The sequence below is a fragment of the Poromitra crassiceps genome (genome assembly GCF_964638095.1).
Source record: "Poromitra crassiceps genome assembly, chromosome: 7".
Lineage (NCBI taxonomy): Eukaryota > Metazoa > Chordata > Actinopteri > Beryciformes > Melamphaidae > Poromitra > Poromitra crassiceps.
The window spans coordinates 16,941,836-16,957,622 of NC_139628.1; the positions used below are offsets into that span (position 1 = coordinate 16,941,836).

The 15,787-nt window shown below is 41.2% G+C and overlaps 1 pseudogene across 1 annotated transcript in view; it reads left to right on the forward strand.

The window, feature by feature from the left end:
- LOC310779446 overlaps positions 1-15,787 on the forward strand; it is a 66,242-nt pseudogene that overhangs the window by 16,513 nt on the left and 33,942 nt on the right. The window contains exon 6 of the transcript in view: positions 1,522-1,681. The product of the transcript in view is annotated as an uncharacterized misc_RNA (transcript). The remainder of the gene's footprint in view (positions 1-1,521; positions 1,682-15,787) is intronic.

Consider the following 15,787-nt stretch of genomic DNA (forward strand, 5'->3'; position numbering starts at 1 on the left):
GCCCTGGGGGGGCTGTGCCCCCCTGGCTTTTAGAAAATTGTGTACATTTTACAGTAAAATGCATAAATCTGGTGCACTTTGAGAGCAAAAGTAAGAGGCTAGATCTATGAAGAACTTTGTGATTTTGAAACAATTGAAAAAGAAGCAGTTTACAATGGTTACTAGTTATCTGGCACAATTTACCACAAATTAGACAGCCTAGGTAATTCATGGGAAATAGGCTACTGGTGTATTGTGTAGAGTGGCAGGAAGAGAGGGACAACTTCTCTCTTTGACCTCACCAACTGGTGGATAATTTATTTACACAAAACAAAAACATTACAGTAGTGATTTATTACCTCAGTAAACACTTTCCTTGAGTGTCGCTCACCAGTTTCAAGTATTCAATGGCCACATGACCATATTAACTGCTAATTTAATATTAAATGCTGACAAAATAATTAAAAAAATCATGTTAATACTAAAAGGCAATTTTAATGATTAAAATTGTAATCTAGAGATAAATATGACCTATTGTGTTTAATTTAAACCAGGGGTTATCAAAGTTTTGATGGCTGAAGGCCAATTTAGGGAACAGTAGGCTAATGACTAGATAACAATGATCCATCGCCAATCATGTTAAAAATTGTCATTTTTTTCAATGGAGTTTGGTGTACATAAAAACGTTACTGACTTCTCTGCAAAAACGTTTTGAGTTAGTTACTGCACTTACTTACCAGATAGTTTTACTGTACTTTTAACTATTCAAAACAACTGGGATGGATAACCCGCTGAATGGGGTCCGGTAAACAAGGACGGTAGCAAAAGCAGCAAGCAGACTCCGCCTCTCGTTCGCCACCTCTGGGGCTTCAGTTGCGTGCGGCTGGGTCCTGGGAAAACCACGGCACGGGCAGAGGGAGGACATCTACTCTGTGATCTACTCTGTCACACACAGGCAGCACTTTGCACAACGTGCACAATGACAGGCTTTTGTGGTGCCACAAATGCTCTGTTATCGAGTTTCTTGCCAGTATTATTATTTGATTTTGTGGCCAAAATCGGGGACATTTTCGGGGACAGCTCCAGCCGGGGACAGACCACCGAAATCGGGGACTGTCCCCGAAAATCGGGGACGTCTGGTCACCCCACATGAGAGGCCAATGAGAACCCTTCGTGATTTCCACCCTACAGTAACAAAACTGTTGGAAAACAGTCTTAACTTTGAGTCTCAAGTACGCTTTGCATGCAGTCTTGCAGAATGTCTTGAAGGGGGAGGATGAGCCAGGAACCCAGTACCTCCCCCCCCCCCCCCCCCATCTCTGCCTTGCTGCCACCACCGAGGCCTGCAGGCGACCAGGCCTAAGGAGGAACTCAAGCCCAACAACCAGCATCAGAGGCAGAGATAGAGGCCGTGAGTCTCTAGGTCCAGGAAATAGCCTGCGTAACTGAGATAGCTTCACTTAATCTCAGTTTAGTTCAAGTCAGTTAGTTGTTATAAGTCGCAAGGAAAAGCCCTTCCTGTGCTTTCAAACTCGCGCGTAGAGCAGCCGCTCTCCTCGCCCAGAGAAGCCCTGCTGGACCGCAGAACCGCCAACAAGAACGCACCGCAGCAGAGCCAACCAACTGCTGCAGAAAGACACACCGTGGCACCCAGCCACAGAGCGCAGCACTCCCTCGACTCCACCAACAGAGAGAACTGCACGTCAGCCCCCGACATCGCTCGGCTTCACCTCGTGCCACAACCCTGTACCAGTGGTAAATGTGGCCACAACCCCCTTCCTCTCGTGGTAAATTTGTTACACATTTGATTAAATCAAAGCACATATTTCAAAAAGATACAATCATTTCCTAATCAAACTGTGTTTTTATGCAAATAACCACTATAGATGACAATAGAGAGCCGCAGTAACGAGTCCGGAAATCATCGATGCTAACAGCCCTGGTTCTTCACAGTTTTCACCTATGGGAGTTTTGAATGGGTTTTTGGCGCGATGCTTCTAATAATCTCTCTGGGCAACGCTGGCTTAATCAAACGCGAACCAGTGTTTAGTAACATCATCTTCACACAGGAGGACCACTTTTACGAGTTTTGAAGCTTTTACTTGCCGTTAAAAGGACGGCTAGCTAGCAAACGGCTAAATGAGACTACACTTTTGAGTCGATGGGGATATATATGTCAATAACGTCACCACTTCAAAGGGCGAACACGGAAATTCTCTTTCCCTCACCTGGTTCAGCCCCGTTCAGCCCGGGGTAATCAGTGCACACATCAACAACAGTCCAGGTTGTGTGCTGACGTGACGTGGAAGCCTATGCGACAGTGTGTAGTTCTGGATTAGCTCAGCTCGAGCATTTTACTTCTAGGGCTCGCATTTACGCTTCAAAACTCATGAAGGCAGTTGGAGGCAAAACTGGACTCCAACAACCCCAGACACCTGTGGAGAGGCCTCCATGCTGCCACTGACTTCAAAGGGGTAAAACAGCAAAACAACAACGAGTCACCCACCCTGCCAGACGAACTCAACGCGTTCTACGCCAGGTTCGACCCCTCTGCCAGAGCGCCTCCCCTCCTCCCCCCCTCCTCTCCCACCCCTCTCCTCCCCCCCATACCCCCCCCCCTCTCCTCCTCTCCTCCCCCCATCACCCCCCCCCACCACCCCCTCCTCCTCTCCTCCCCCACCACCCCCCCTCCCCACTGCCCTCCTCTCCCCGCCACCTCTCCAGCCCCTTCTGGTATGACCTCTACACCCACGACTGCGTGGCGACTCAAACCTCTAACACCATTGTGAAGTTTGCAGACGACACAGCAGTCGTGGGGCTGATCTCGGGGAGCGACGAGACGGCCTACAGAGAGGAGGTGGGGGCCCTGGAACAATGGTGCCAGGACAACCACCTCTCTCTGAACGTCTCCAAGACCAAGGAGATCATTGTAGACTACAGGAGGGGGGGGGGGGGGGGGGGGCGCACACCCCTTAATCACCATCAACGGCACAGTGGTGGAAAGGGTGGACAGCTTCAAGTATACCTGGGAGTCAATATCCACCAGGACCTGACTTGGGCCGGCCACACCACCACTGTCGTCAAAAAGGCCCAACAGCGAATACACGGACTCAAGCGCCTGAAGAAATTTGGGCTAAGGAAAGAAATCCTCAGGGACTTCTACAGAGGCACCATTGAAAGCCTGCTGACTGGCGGCTTCACGGGGAACTGTACCACCATGGACCGCAGGGCGCTACGGAGAGTGAGACGCACGGCACAGTACGTAACAGAATGTGAGTTGCCAGATCTGCATTAACTGTATAAACAGCGGTGCCTCAGGAGGTCCCTGAAGATCATCAAAGACACAAACCATCCCCACAACAGCCTGTTCTCCCTGCTACCCTCAGGGAGAAGATACAGGGTTCCGAAAGCATGCACAAATCGCTTGAGGAACAGTTTCTTCCCGCAGGCCACGAGACTCCTTAACATACACAAATAGTGTAGTAGCCGCACTGTACCGTACTGTAGCTGCTACCATTACGTATGTCTAACGTTTAATTGTATGTTTAATAAGGAATAGGCCTATGCTACTTGCACCTGTATGTCAAATACGCCGAATTTAAAATGCAGAGTTTAATTGTATGTTTAATAAGGAATATGTTATTTGCATCTGTATGTCAAATACGCAGAATTTAAAATGTTTAAGCACGTCTAAAGTATGCTATGTGCAGACGTGAATATGCCACTGTCTCTGACTTGTCTTATCACTATACTGCCTTATTGCTTGTTGTGTCTCTTGTTATTTTTGCACTCATATGCCCTGTTATATTTGTACTATGTTGTAAACAGAGTCCACAGCACAAGAATTTCACACGTGATACTTGTACCATGGAGTGACAATAAAAATCTTGAATCTTGAATCTTGAAAGTGGTCCTTATGTGTGAAGATTATCTCTGGTTCGCGTTTGATTAATCTTGCGTTGCCCAGAGACCGTATTTGAAGCATCGCGGCAAAAACCCATTAAAAAATCCCATAGACAGAAACAGTGTAGAACCAGGAAGTTCGGGACTTCCGCATTCTGCCTACAAAAATACGTCATCCCTGCGGCTCTCTATAAAGGAAAATAATAACATTTAGAATTTTGGACTGTTTACACTGATTTCAAGGTGGTTGAAATTATTTTTCAGGTATGGTTCCAATGTCATTCTGCTGCTGCTGTTATTTTGGTGAAAGTAATGCAAAAGTAGTGTAATAAGTAATGAGTTACTCTACACAGAAAGTAATATTGTAAAGTAACTTATTACTTTCAAATGAAAGTAACTAGTAATATGTAGTATATTACATTTTGAAAGTAACTTGCCCAACACTGCTGCACACACACACACACGCACACATACACACAATTGATATAATGTTTATTCATATTAGTTATTAGCTATAGATGTGGTAGATTATTAGTCGTAGAATAAATGTGATGAAATGATATTTTAATCATTATGTTAATGTCCATTGATATTGTGATTGATTAAATCTCTTTATTACATAATTCTATGAATCTTGGTTATTATTCATGAGGTATTTTATCTGTGGAAATCTGTGACAGAAGCTTACAGACTTTGACCCTTCAATTAACTGTACAATGTACATTATATCATTATGAGACTGATATGACAATTTGGTTTGGTGTCTAAAATAGTCATAACTTGACTTTTAGACAGGTGTGTGGCCTATCCACGCTGGTGCCCCGAATCTTACAGAGAATACAATATTTTCTGTCAAATCTAATACATTTATGAATATTAATAATTCATAATTATTAATAATCATATTTCATAACCAAACCAGCTCCTACGAGCACAACACCGCTTTTCCCAAATAGGGTCCTATGTTCCCCGCTATGTTCCCTGGTCCGATGTTTCTCCCGAAATGCCAAAAACAGCCTACCTCATATGATCGCGTGATTCAATCAATGCATATGGGCGCAGACAACACTCTCCGTAACATTTGGAAAGGGTCTGCCGACTAGGTAATTTTTTTCCCCACCATCATTTCTGAGTTCTGTCTCGGGGATTACCAGGCCTTTTTTAAATATTATGTGAGTGTTGTCTGCACCTTCATCCCTATTACGACATGCCACTATGGGATTTCTTTTTAATTTAATTTAATTTTAAAGTTATAATTTACTGCGGTCGAAAAAACGTTTTCTCCTGCAGCGCAGGGAGAGACAAAAGATCCAGACACCTGAGTCGGGGCGGACATTAAATCATATGTTACCCTGCTGCAAGTAAACATTATTATTCTAAGAAATAGTATTTTTCTCCTCTTAGCCTACATGTGTTAATGCTTGTAAGCCCCGCTGTTGCGGGCATGTAGGCTATGTTAAAGCATACAATGTCAAGCTTTATTGGGTTTAAAGGCCCGCTCATGTGCTCCGCCCCATAGAGGCATGTCGTAATAGGGATGAAGGCGCAGACAACACTTACATAATATTTAAAAAAGGCCTGGTAATCCCCGAGACAGAACTCAAAAATGATGGTGGGAAAAAAATGACCTAGTCGGCAGGCCCTTTCCAAATGTTATGGAGAGTGTTGTCTTTTGATTGAATCACGCGATCATATGAGGTAGGCTGTTTTTGGCATTTCGGGAGACACATCGGACCAGGGAACATAGCGGGTAACATACATATTTGGGAAAAGCGGGGAACATAGGACCCTTTTTCATAGAAAGGGTTCTATGTTCCCCGGTCCCACAAAAACGGGGAACATAGGACCCGGGGAACATAGGACCCGGGGAACATAGGGATGACCCCGGTGAAACAGTGAAAGTGGCCCGGTGTGGTCTGGTACTCCCTACCACTAAAAGATTCGGACAAAGTGCAGTACCGGGATGCATGCTGTGAGATACTGCGTACAGTACGCATAGTGAGAGGTGTACTGGTAGGCCTACGCACATTCTCACGGCCCGTGGATATTTATAAATTGGGAAACCTTTGTGGAAAGTGCACTTATCATACATACTGTATCTGTTGTTCTATTCCAACAGAGTTACAGGGGGGTAGTAGGCTTCTTCCTAGCATTATTCCTATAACTAGATAGGCTATTAGTAGTGTGTGTTTGCTGGACAGCTAACATTCATACTTTATTAAAATGACTATACAGTCAGTTAGTTCCTGCTGAGGCTATAAGGGTCATCTAAGCATTTGTTCATAACGTTGATCTTACTTTATTTATTTAATTGCAAACTGTATAACTGAGTTATTTAGGCCTACTTAGCCTATTGCACAGACATATGAATATGTATTTTTTCTTGTCATTCTACATTTCATCACCTTGTTTCCTCTGATTCATATTTAAATTCAAATACATGTCATTCTTGTGTTACAATGAGCTGAATTAGTTCACTGTAAATGCGCATTGACCCTGTTTTTATATGACCCTTGATCAATTATCTGCCTATAGGTTACATACGTGCACTGCCAAGAGTAGCGACAGCGTTATTAACCATATATATGACTATATTAAAAACGTAAACACACAGTTGCGTCTTTCATGCAGGCTAGCAAGCATAGCTGCAGTCTGTCTGACCCACTGAGTCTGACCACAGACTGGAGAAAGAGATGTATGGATAGCCAAGCGAATGTGTTTGGATGGAAGTTTGACACTAGGCCAATCAGAGGCAGAGAGGGGCGGGTTATGCCTTCGCCATCATCCGGAGAAAAAAGAAATGCCTACAGGAACACATTTGTTGCTGTGAGATAAAAAACTCAACTCATATTTCATGTTTGATTTTGCTGTGACAGTAGCTGAGCGGTCCAAACGCAGCCGTCTGATACCGACTGTCATCATTGTATTGGTGATATCGCTGGCACTGATCTGTGGAGGATGTTTGAGAGGAAGATTCTTCAAACAAACAAGCAGAGGTAGGACAGATGCTATTCAATAATGAGAGACTAATAGAAAGTATAACAAGCTTTAATGATACAACAAATTAATTTTGGCGTATGACTCCATGATATGATGACGCTCTCCTGAGATGATGAGAGGGCGTCGTCAGTGAAGAATAGGATAGGAAATCCTCCATAGGGAATTCTTCAATCAGGAGTCATGACGATGGTGGTGGTCAGGGGAGGAGGTGGGGCGAAAACAACTGCTTCAGCGATGATGATCAGCAACTGAGAATGACATGGCACATACACAGCACATAGCAAACAGAGTAAAACATGGACCCTGATATACTACGCTGATTAGGTGATTGGGATCAGCTGGAGAGGAATACCTTGGGCTGATTGGTTATTGCCACATGTGTGGTAAACTGTGAATGGGTGAGGAGACAGCATCAGAGAAAGGGGGCGAGCCTAACAATGAATGGGTTATACATCCTCAAAGAAAGGGGGCGTGCACTGTGATATGACGAGAACTGGGCATTGGCTGTTAAGTAGTCTTCATTATTGAAAATAGTCCAAGACATCATTTAATAAACTGCTAGTTGTGTTGTAATGGGAACAACCATATTATTTAGACTACCGTATTTCCCCAAATAATAGCCCGGCAGCAAATACGCGCCGGGCCCCTAATAGCCGCCGGGGGTCTGACCCCATTTTGCGTATTAAACGCCGGTCCGAGTAAACGCCGGGGCCATTATTTGCATTTTCTTAAGGTAACCCCAAAATTACTACGTTGCTGACAGCACTTGAAGGCAACACCAGTGTCGCGCCATACATGAAACAGCAGGGAGAAACACGTGAAAAGAAAACGCAAATCGAGGGAGCTCAACTTACGCTACCAAAAGCAATGCAGGGAAATCGAGATGAGTTCAAGAGATAGGCGCTATTGGAAATAGACTCGTCAAAGGTAAGACTGAGATTGTGTTATATTTATACCGATTACGTGCCTAATGATTGTGTGTGACTATGTTTAATCAGCACCCGCCGTGGTGTGTGTAGTGTTTTTGCAAGTTGTTGTAGTGTTGACAACACTGTGTTGTGTTTGGGATGTGGCTATGTTCAGACTGGTCGTAGCCTATTTGCTGGTGTTGATAGAATTGCGTCGGTCAACGTCATCTTACAGTATTTGCAAGTGCATTGTTGAAGTGCCAAATGCCCCATTTAGTGTAACCATGGCATCTATTATTCGGGTGCGAGAGAAGTAGAAGAGACGTGTGTGTGTGTGTGTGTGTGTGTGTGTGTTTGTGTGTGTGTGTGTGTGTGTGGGCTACACGGTAGGTAGCCACGGCTGATCGCTGATTTTTGGTATCCTCCAAGGTGTGTGGGCTGACGGTGGCAGTTGATGGGAGTGAGGACCCACTAAAAAACATGTTGGACAGGAACTGTCACCGAATAATGGCCTGGTGCAGGTCGGTGCAAAAATAAATAAACGCCTGCAGCAAATACCCGCCTGGTTCTTTTAAACGCCTGGGGTCCAAATCGATTTTGCGTATTAAACGCCCGGGCTACTATTTGGGGAAATACGGTAGTTTTCCATCAATTTCATCATCAATTAATTTGTGTATAATTTAACTACAGTAGTAAAGACTCAAATCATTGTTCTATTATTTTTGCCGCTGTTCGGTGAAAACCTCAAATTTTGATGATTTTTTGTGATGATAATAATAATTATTAAAAAAAAAGTCTGGTCTTCAAGCCAAAAGCAAAGGCCGTTTCTCGTAGTTCTTGAAAAGTAGATATTTTGGGGATATCAGATGTTTTCAAAACAATTTCATGTTCAATTAATAATTCTACCAATTAGAAACGAGCTTCTTCTTCTGTTCCACCAGATCAATGACATACTGTAAATGGAGCACACTCGACACTAAACTGCGCCCTCGTCATGGCAGCTTAGACAGTAGCTGTTAATGCAGATGAGAGTGTTGGACACTAGCCCTTGCCTGGATCTTCCTGACCACTTGAAGCAGCGACCCTCCAGCCACAAGAGAAGCACTGCATCAGCAGGAATGGGACAGAGTTTCAGATGATGGGAACGGGACTCCCAGCAACAAACACGTCCAAAACAGCAACTTTCCCCAAAATGTAAGTTGCTCTGTCATTTCAACTTGTGACTTCAGGCCAAACTGAGGAGCCTCTTCACACCTGACCTGGCATGCAGGGCCGGCTCGTCCTACAGGCGAAGCAGTTTCCTGCCTGGGGCGCCAGGTCTGCTTAGGGCACCGCTGGTAGCCCTCACAAAAAAATAATAATAATAATAATAATAATAATAAATCGCTGGTGGGCGCCCAGGCGCCCCCCTCCTTTTCTGCACAATGAACAAATACACAAGAATAAATACAGTTTGCACCCCTGTTCACAATGTTTCATCTGGCCTGGCTGCTGCACTTGAACAGAGACATGATGCTGCTGCTTGCTTGTGGGGCATATCTGCACAACTGGCAACCCAACCAAGACGTGCTGTCGGAAGAAAAACGCGCATAGTGACACTGGTTGGAGCATAGCAGGCAGACCACATTCACAGATGACAGTCACATTCTTGAAAAATGAAAAGGCAAAACAAACCCTCAGGTGCACAGGGTAGAAAATGGAGGAAAGAGGAGGAGGAAAGGAAAGCCCAATTAAGAGGTAAGCTATGTCAACAAAATGCCGTTTTGCGTTTCTGTGTTATTGTAGGCGGCTAGGCGCTAATGCTAGCATTAGCTAAGTAATAAAGCTAAAGCTAGCTAGATAATGTGATGATGCTATGAGTTACTGCTAGATTCATACAGATTGAGATGAATGCTCAACCCTCATGTTTGGGCTTAGTAGTTTTATTACCAAAACTAGGTTACTACTACACCTGAATTGCAGAGTTGCAAAACCCAAACCCTCATCATGCTTGCCTAACTTGCCTCTCAAAATTAGTAGCAGGCTACAGCATTAGCGTATTTTCTCTTACCTCCTTAAAGGAGTAAAACTGACTTTGCTACTCTATGTGAACCAAAAATGTACAGTATTACCAAAGACTATTGAACAGCACCTTTCAGTATATGTTTACACATACAGGAAAAATAGTTACGGTCTCTAGGACTGAGGAAGGACCTCCCTCTAGTGGGAGAAATAAGAACAGCAGCTACTGCATCTACCTCCAATGATGACCTGTTAACAATTGTGTTAAAATTGCGTTTTCTTGCCACTTTCTCATATCCTCTCGGTTTATTTGAGAAGTGATTGTTTGTTTGAGAAGTGATTTTATTCAATAACAACAAAAAGAACAAGAAAAAAAAAAAAAAACATGTTTGTATTTTTCTCTTGAATCCATGGTGATGGATTTTTTTTTTATTAAATAAATGCTGCACACTTACTGTTTAAACTTGAATTATAATTGTTGTTTTTCTTTGTTCTTTGATGTGAATTTATGGCTTTTTGGCACCTATATGTAACCTTTTAAGGTTGAGATAAAAATAAAATTTGACATGTTATTTTACTAAAAATAATGCATTTTACCATCATTTCAGGTAGAATGATACCAGCCAAGCAAGAATGTTTCAAGTGTTTCAAGTGCTTTACTGAAATATTTGGACCATATAATGATAATACAATTATCTCAACCTTAATTTTAGTATGAATGAATGAATGAATGAATGAGATTTTATTTTTGAACATGAGATCAAACAATCAAGCATTTTCCACATGGTTTCACATGTTATACCAAGAAAATAAATCACATGCATGTTCAAAAAAGGAGAAGGAAGAAGCTAATGCTTGTAGTGTCCTACCCCTTTTATACATCTTAATTATTATTTTTTGACACGGTTACTGTTTGTTTATCAAAAGTACAGTCATTTCTCTAAATAATAAACTTAGTTTATCAGAAGAAGTAATTCTGGAAAGAAAAAATATATATATATATATATATATATATATATATATATATATACATATATTCTAGAAATAAGTACAAGAAAATACTGGGAAAAAGAAGCAAAATATATGTCTGGATATATGAGACAGACAAGCAAAAAAGATTCAGCACGACCTCTTATATAGTTCTCTAGGGTAAACATTTTAAACTGCTTTTTGAATTGAGCGATGTGTAAACTTTCTTTGATCACTTCAGGTAAGTTGTTCCACAGGCTCACCCCGTTGACATATATGCACATGCTTTTGAGTGTGGTGCGCACCTTGGATTGCAAGAGATTCCCTCTCCTTCTTAAATTATAACCACTTTCTCTTTCTTTGAACCATTTTTGTATATTGTTAGGGAGTAATTTGTTTTTAGATTCAGATTCAGATTCAGATTCATTTATTTAAAGAATGGGACTTTACACATTAATGAACAGTACAGCCGTACAGTAAATATGCCAGGTTATAGCCCAAGGGCTAGTTTCCACCTGTAGTCCCATGGCAGGTTGATGTAATCATGAAAGCGAAAGAAAAATTAATAATACAACAAAGATTAAAAGTACAGAAAGTTAGTAAAACCAAAAATGATTAAAACACACACAATTAATAGTACCAAAAAAATTAATAGTATAAAAGGTTAGTGAAACCTAAAATAAATAAAACACACAGAGCATGCTGCAAAACATGGCAAATGATATGTTAAGTATGTTAATTGTGATCACATTGTTGGTTTGATCTGAGCCATATTTTCAACTGGCCTTTGAAGGTGGCGAGACTCGGGCATTCTCTAATCGAGGGAGGTAGATTATTCCAGAGAGTGCTTCCCATGAAGGATAGGGTCTTCTGACTAAAGGAAGTTTTTCTAAAGGGGACCTCACAGACCTTGTTCGTGATGGCCCGAGTGACACGGGTCGAGTTGGCGGTCGCACGATATTTGATAAAGTCAGCAAGAGGAGGCGGCGCCAGTCCATGTAGAACTTTGTATATTAGACAGGCAGAGGTGAAATTTCTAAAGTTCTCAAAACTTAGCATGCCATATTTACGTATGACATGGCAGTGGTGATGAGAAAAGGGTTTTTTATCTAGTATTTTCTAGTATTTTCTAGTAGTATTTTCTAGTATTTATCTAGTATTTTTAGCTTTGTAAATGATTAGTGTGGTCTTGAAATCTACTAAATCCATAAATTTTAATGTTTGTAAATTAAAAAATAAATCATTGGTGTGCTCATAATAGCCAACATTGTTAACTATTCTTATTGCCTTTTTTTGCATGGTGCATATTGTCTTTAGGGTGGTTTTGTAGGTATTGCCCCACACCTCAGCACAATAGGACAAATAGGGAAGGAAAAGCGAGCAATAGAGTGTGTACATTGTTTTCTGGTTCAGTATGTGTCTGACTTTGCATAGTATACCAACGGTCTTTGCCAGTTTAGAACAGATGTGTTTGACTTGTGGTTTCCAGTTGAGATTGTGGTCAATTAATACTCCCAAGAAGGAGTTTTCATAAACTCTATCTAACTTGGTGTTATCACACAGTACTTCTATAGCTAAATGTTCTGGAATGTTACGTTTCCCAAAAACCATAAATTTGGTTTTCTTTATGTTGAGTGATAACTTATTAGAATCAAACCACATTCTCAACTTGGTTAGCTCATCAGAGACAATCTTCAACAGCTGTTGAAGGTTCTCTCCTTCACAAAAAACATTTGTGTCATCAGCAAATATTACAAATTTAAATATATTAGAGGTATTAATAATGTCATTTATATATAATATAAATAATTTTGGACCCAAAATTGAACCTTGTGGTACACCGCAGATTATGTTTGACAGCGTTGACCTTCTCTCTCCCATCTGCACAAACTGTTGCCTATGTTCTAAATAGCTTTTTATCTAATTGAGCCCCATTCCCCTGATCCCATACCTTTCCAATTTCTGAAGCAAAATGTCATGATTAATTGTGTCAAAGGCCTTTTTAAGGTCAATGAATACACCCACAGCGAACTTCTTATCGTCAATGCTGCTTGTTAGTTCTTCCACAAGGTCAATTAGTGCCAAAGATGTAGATCGATTTGGTCTAAAACCATATTGACTATCAGTTAGTATATCATACTTATCAACAAAACTGTCCAATCTGGTTGAAAATATCTTCTCCAGGATTTTAGAAAATTGGGGAAGCAGTGAGATTGGCCTGTAATTGGTGAAAAGGTTCCGCTCACCAGCTTTAAAGATGGGTATGACCTTAGCTGTTTTCATCTTGGTGGGAAAGGAGCCCAGCTTCAGTGAGAGGTTGCAGATATGTGCTAAGGGATCTGCTATAGCTACAATTACTTGTTTAATTAAACATATATCAATATCATCACAATCCCTTGAAATTTTGTTCTTAAATTTTTTAACAATGTCAATTATTTCGGTTTTGTCTGTAGCCTATCTCTCAAATAAATAGTAGCTGGGTTTCTTTCCCAAAAATATTGTGAGACACCTCCCCCTTGTGGAGGGATTATCTCATCAGCCAGCTTGGGCCCAACATTTACAAAGAATCCGTTGAAGCCTGCCACCACTTCATCATTATTTATTATCTTACCATTGTCAAAGAATTCATTTGGGAATCCAACACTCGTTTTTTTCTTTCTAATAATTGAATTTAAGATATTCCAGGTGCCCTTTATGTTATTTTTATTGGTTTCCAGCAATTTACTATAATACTCTTTCTTACATTTTCTAAGAATTTCATTTAGTTTATTTTTATATCTTTTATATTTAGTTTCTTTCTCCTCAGTTCTGTGCTTAATAAAGTCTTTATATAAATTATTCTTTTTTTTGCAGGCATTCGACAGACCTCTTGTAAACCAGGGGTTATCTGGACGTTTTGATGTTTTCTTTGAATGCTGTATTGGACAGTTGTTGTCGTATAAAGTCAGAAAAGTATTTAGGAAAGAATTATAAGCTGAATCGACATCCTCTTTTTCATAAACATTCCTCCAGTCTTGAGCTAACAAATCATTTTTGAATTTGTTTAAAGTGTCATCTGTTCTTAATCTCCTCTGCATGTCTATTTTGCTACTATCTAAATTGTTGTGTTCGCATTCATAGATAACAAACACTGGCAGATGGTCAGTGATATCATTTATTAATAATCCACTTTCTAAATTATTGGTCATGTTATTAGTAAGTATATTATCTATTACTGTTGCCGAGTGGGTGGTAATTTTACTTGGTTTTGTTATACTAGGATATAGGCTCTTAGTGTACATTGCATCTATAAATTCATCTATCGCTGGTGATTTGTTTGGATTTAAGAAGTCTATATTATAGTCCCCGCATAAAAAGGCTACCTTTTGCTCAGTGTTTGAAACCATTACCTCGAACACATCTCTGAAGTTTTCGATGCTAGAGTTGGGTGCTCTATAGACACAGCTAACAATGACGTTCTTCATTTTACCCATATCAAGTTCAACAGTAATACATTCACAGATGTCATCAATAACAGTCGTCATACTTTCTACAATCTTATACTTTAACCTGCTGTCTACAAACAGCGCAACTCCTCCACCCTTTTTGTTTGCTCTATTCACAAAGTTAAAGTTATATCCTTCTAATTCAAAATCAGTCCCTTTGTCTTGGCTGAGCCAGCTCTCTGAAATAGCGATTATAGTAAATTACATGGTGTTTTGCTGTAGATAGTCTTTGATCTTTTGAAAATTTGCGTATAAACTGCTACTGTTGAAGTGTATGATTGATATACAGTGCTCTAAGTTGAATTTCTCCTTGAACTGGTTTTCAGTGTAATAACAACAATTACTGGTTACATAGTCAAAGAAATTACTTTCCGGGTCTATATCTGTATCTTGTTCCTGCATAGTAATTGTTCAAGGTGATCGCACACAGTCGCCTTCCCAGTCACACATCCAAACTTGAACAGCATACACACCCACAGCCCTACATCCACACACACACACACCCATACATACACACACATTCACCCCACCGCCTTGCACATCAACGTTAGAAATGGCAGCCAAATAGATGATGTGACAATTAATCTATAATAAGTCCAGCAAAAAAGTTAAATAATGGTGAGAGGAAAAGTGCTTCTAGTGATTCCAAAAAACAAATGGCAGAAGGATACCAATAAATAATAAACCTGGGCAGCCAAAGAATGTTCTAATCGGCTATGCAGTTCCATATTTCTCCAGGTCTTTGAGGTCCCGAATTAGCAGGACCTTCGCCTCCTCGCCGAGTGAGCCATTTGTGCGAATCCAGATTTTGCAGTCTTGTCCATGTTGAATAGATGTTCTTTTGTTTCTTCAGTGCCCTCGCACGTTTGGCTATCTCGGCGTTTCTTTTCGTTAGGTGTTCGTTCACGTACACCTGTGTGTCCTTCAGTTTCCTTCCTTGTTTCAAAAGCTCAGTTTTGTGTTTACGGCTTATAAATCTCAGTATGATGGTTCGTTCCGCTTGACCGTTTCTTTTGGGAAGAGTGTGGCAGGCGGCGATACTCTCCTTATGAATGGAGATGTCGTTTCTGCTAAAGAACTGAATCACCTGCTCCTCCAGCGTCTGTTGTTCTCCCTCAGACAGGTCCATTACGTTGCTCTGCCCTCGGGCGACGTTCGAGTAGGTGCGGTATGTTGTTTTCAGGCCGCTAATGATCACCCAGTAAAATAACATGTCAAATTTTTCGGGCGGCCGGCCTTGGCCGGGCATCTGCACCCCTTCCTGGGGGGGGGGGCACCCAAATGCCAATCTCGTCTGGGGCACCAAAATGTGTAGGGCCGGCCCTGACCTGTCCTGTGAAAGCACCTGAGTGTGATTACAATGACATCATAGGATCAGTCATGCAGTAATAGGCTACATTTAGACAGTAGATAAATCAAAACATTGATGTCACAGGTAGTCTGTATACTAATATATCATTAATCTATGTGAATAAATAGATTTATATAAATGGTATTGTGAGTTATAAGTCCAACAACAAGGAGTTTATTGTCCTTAAGGTA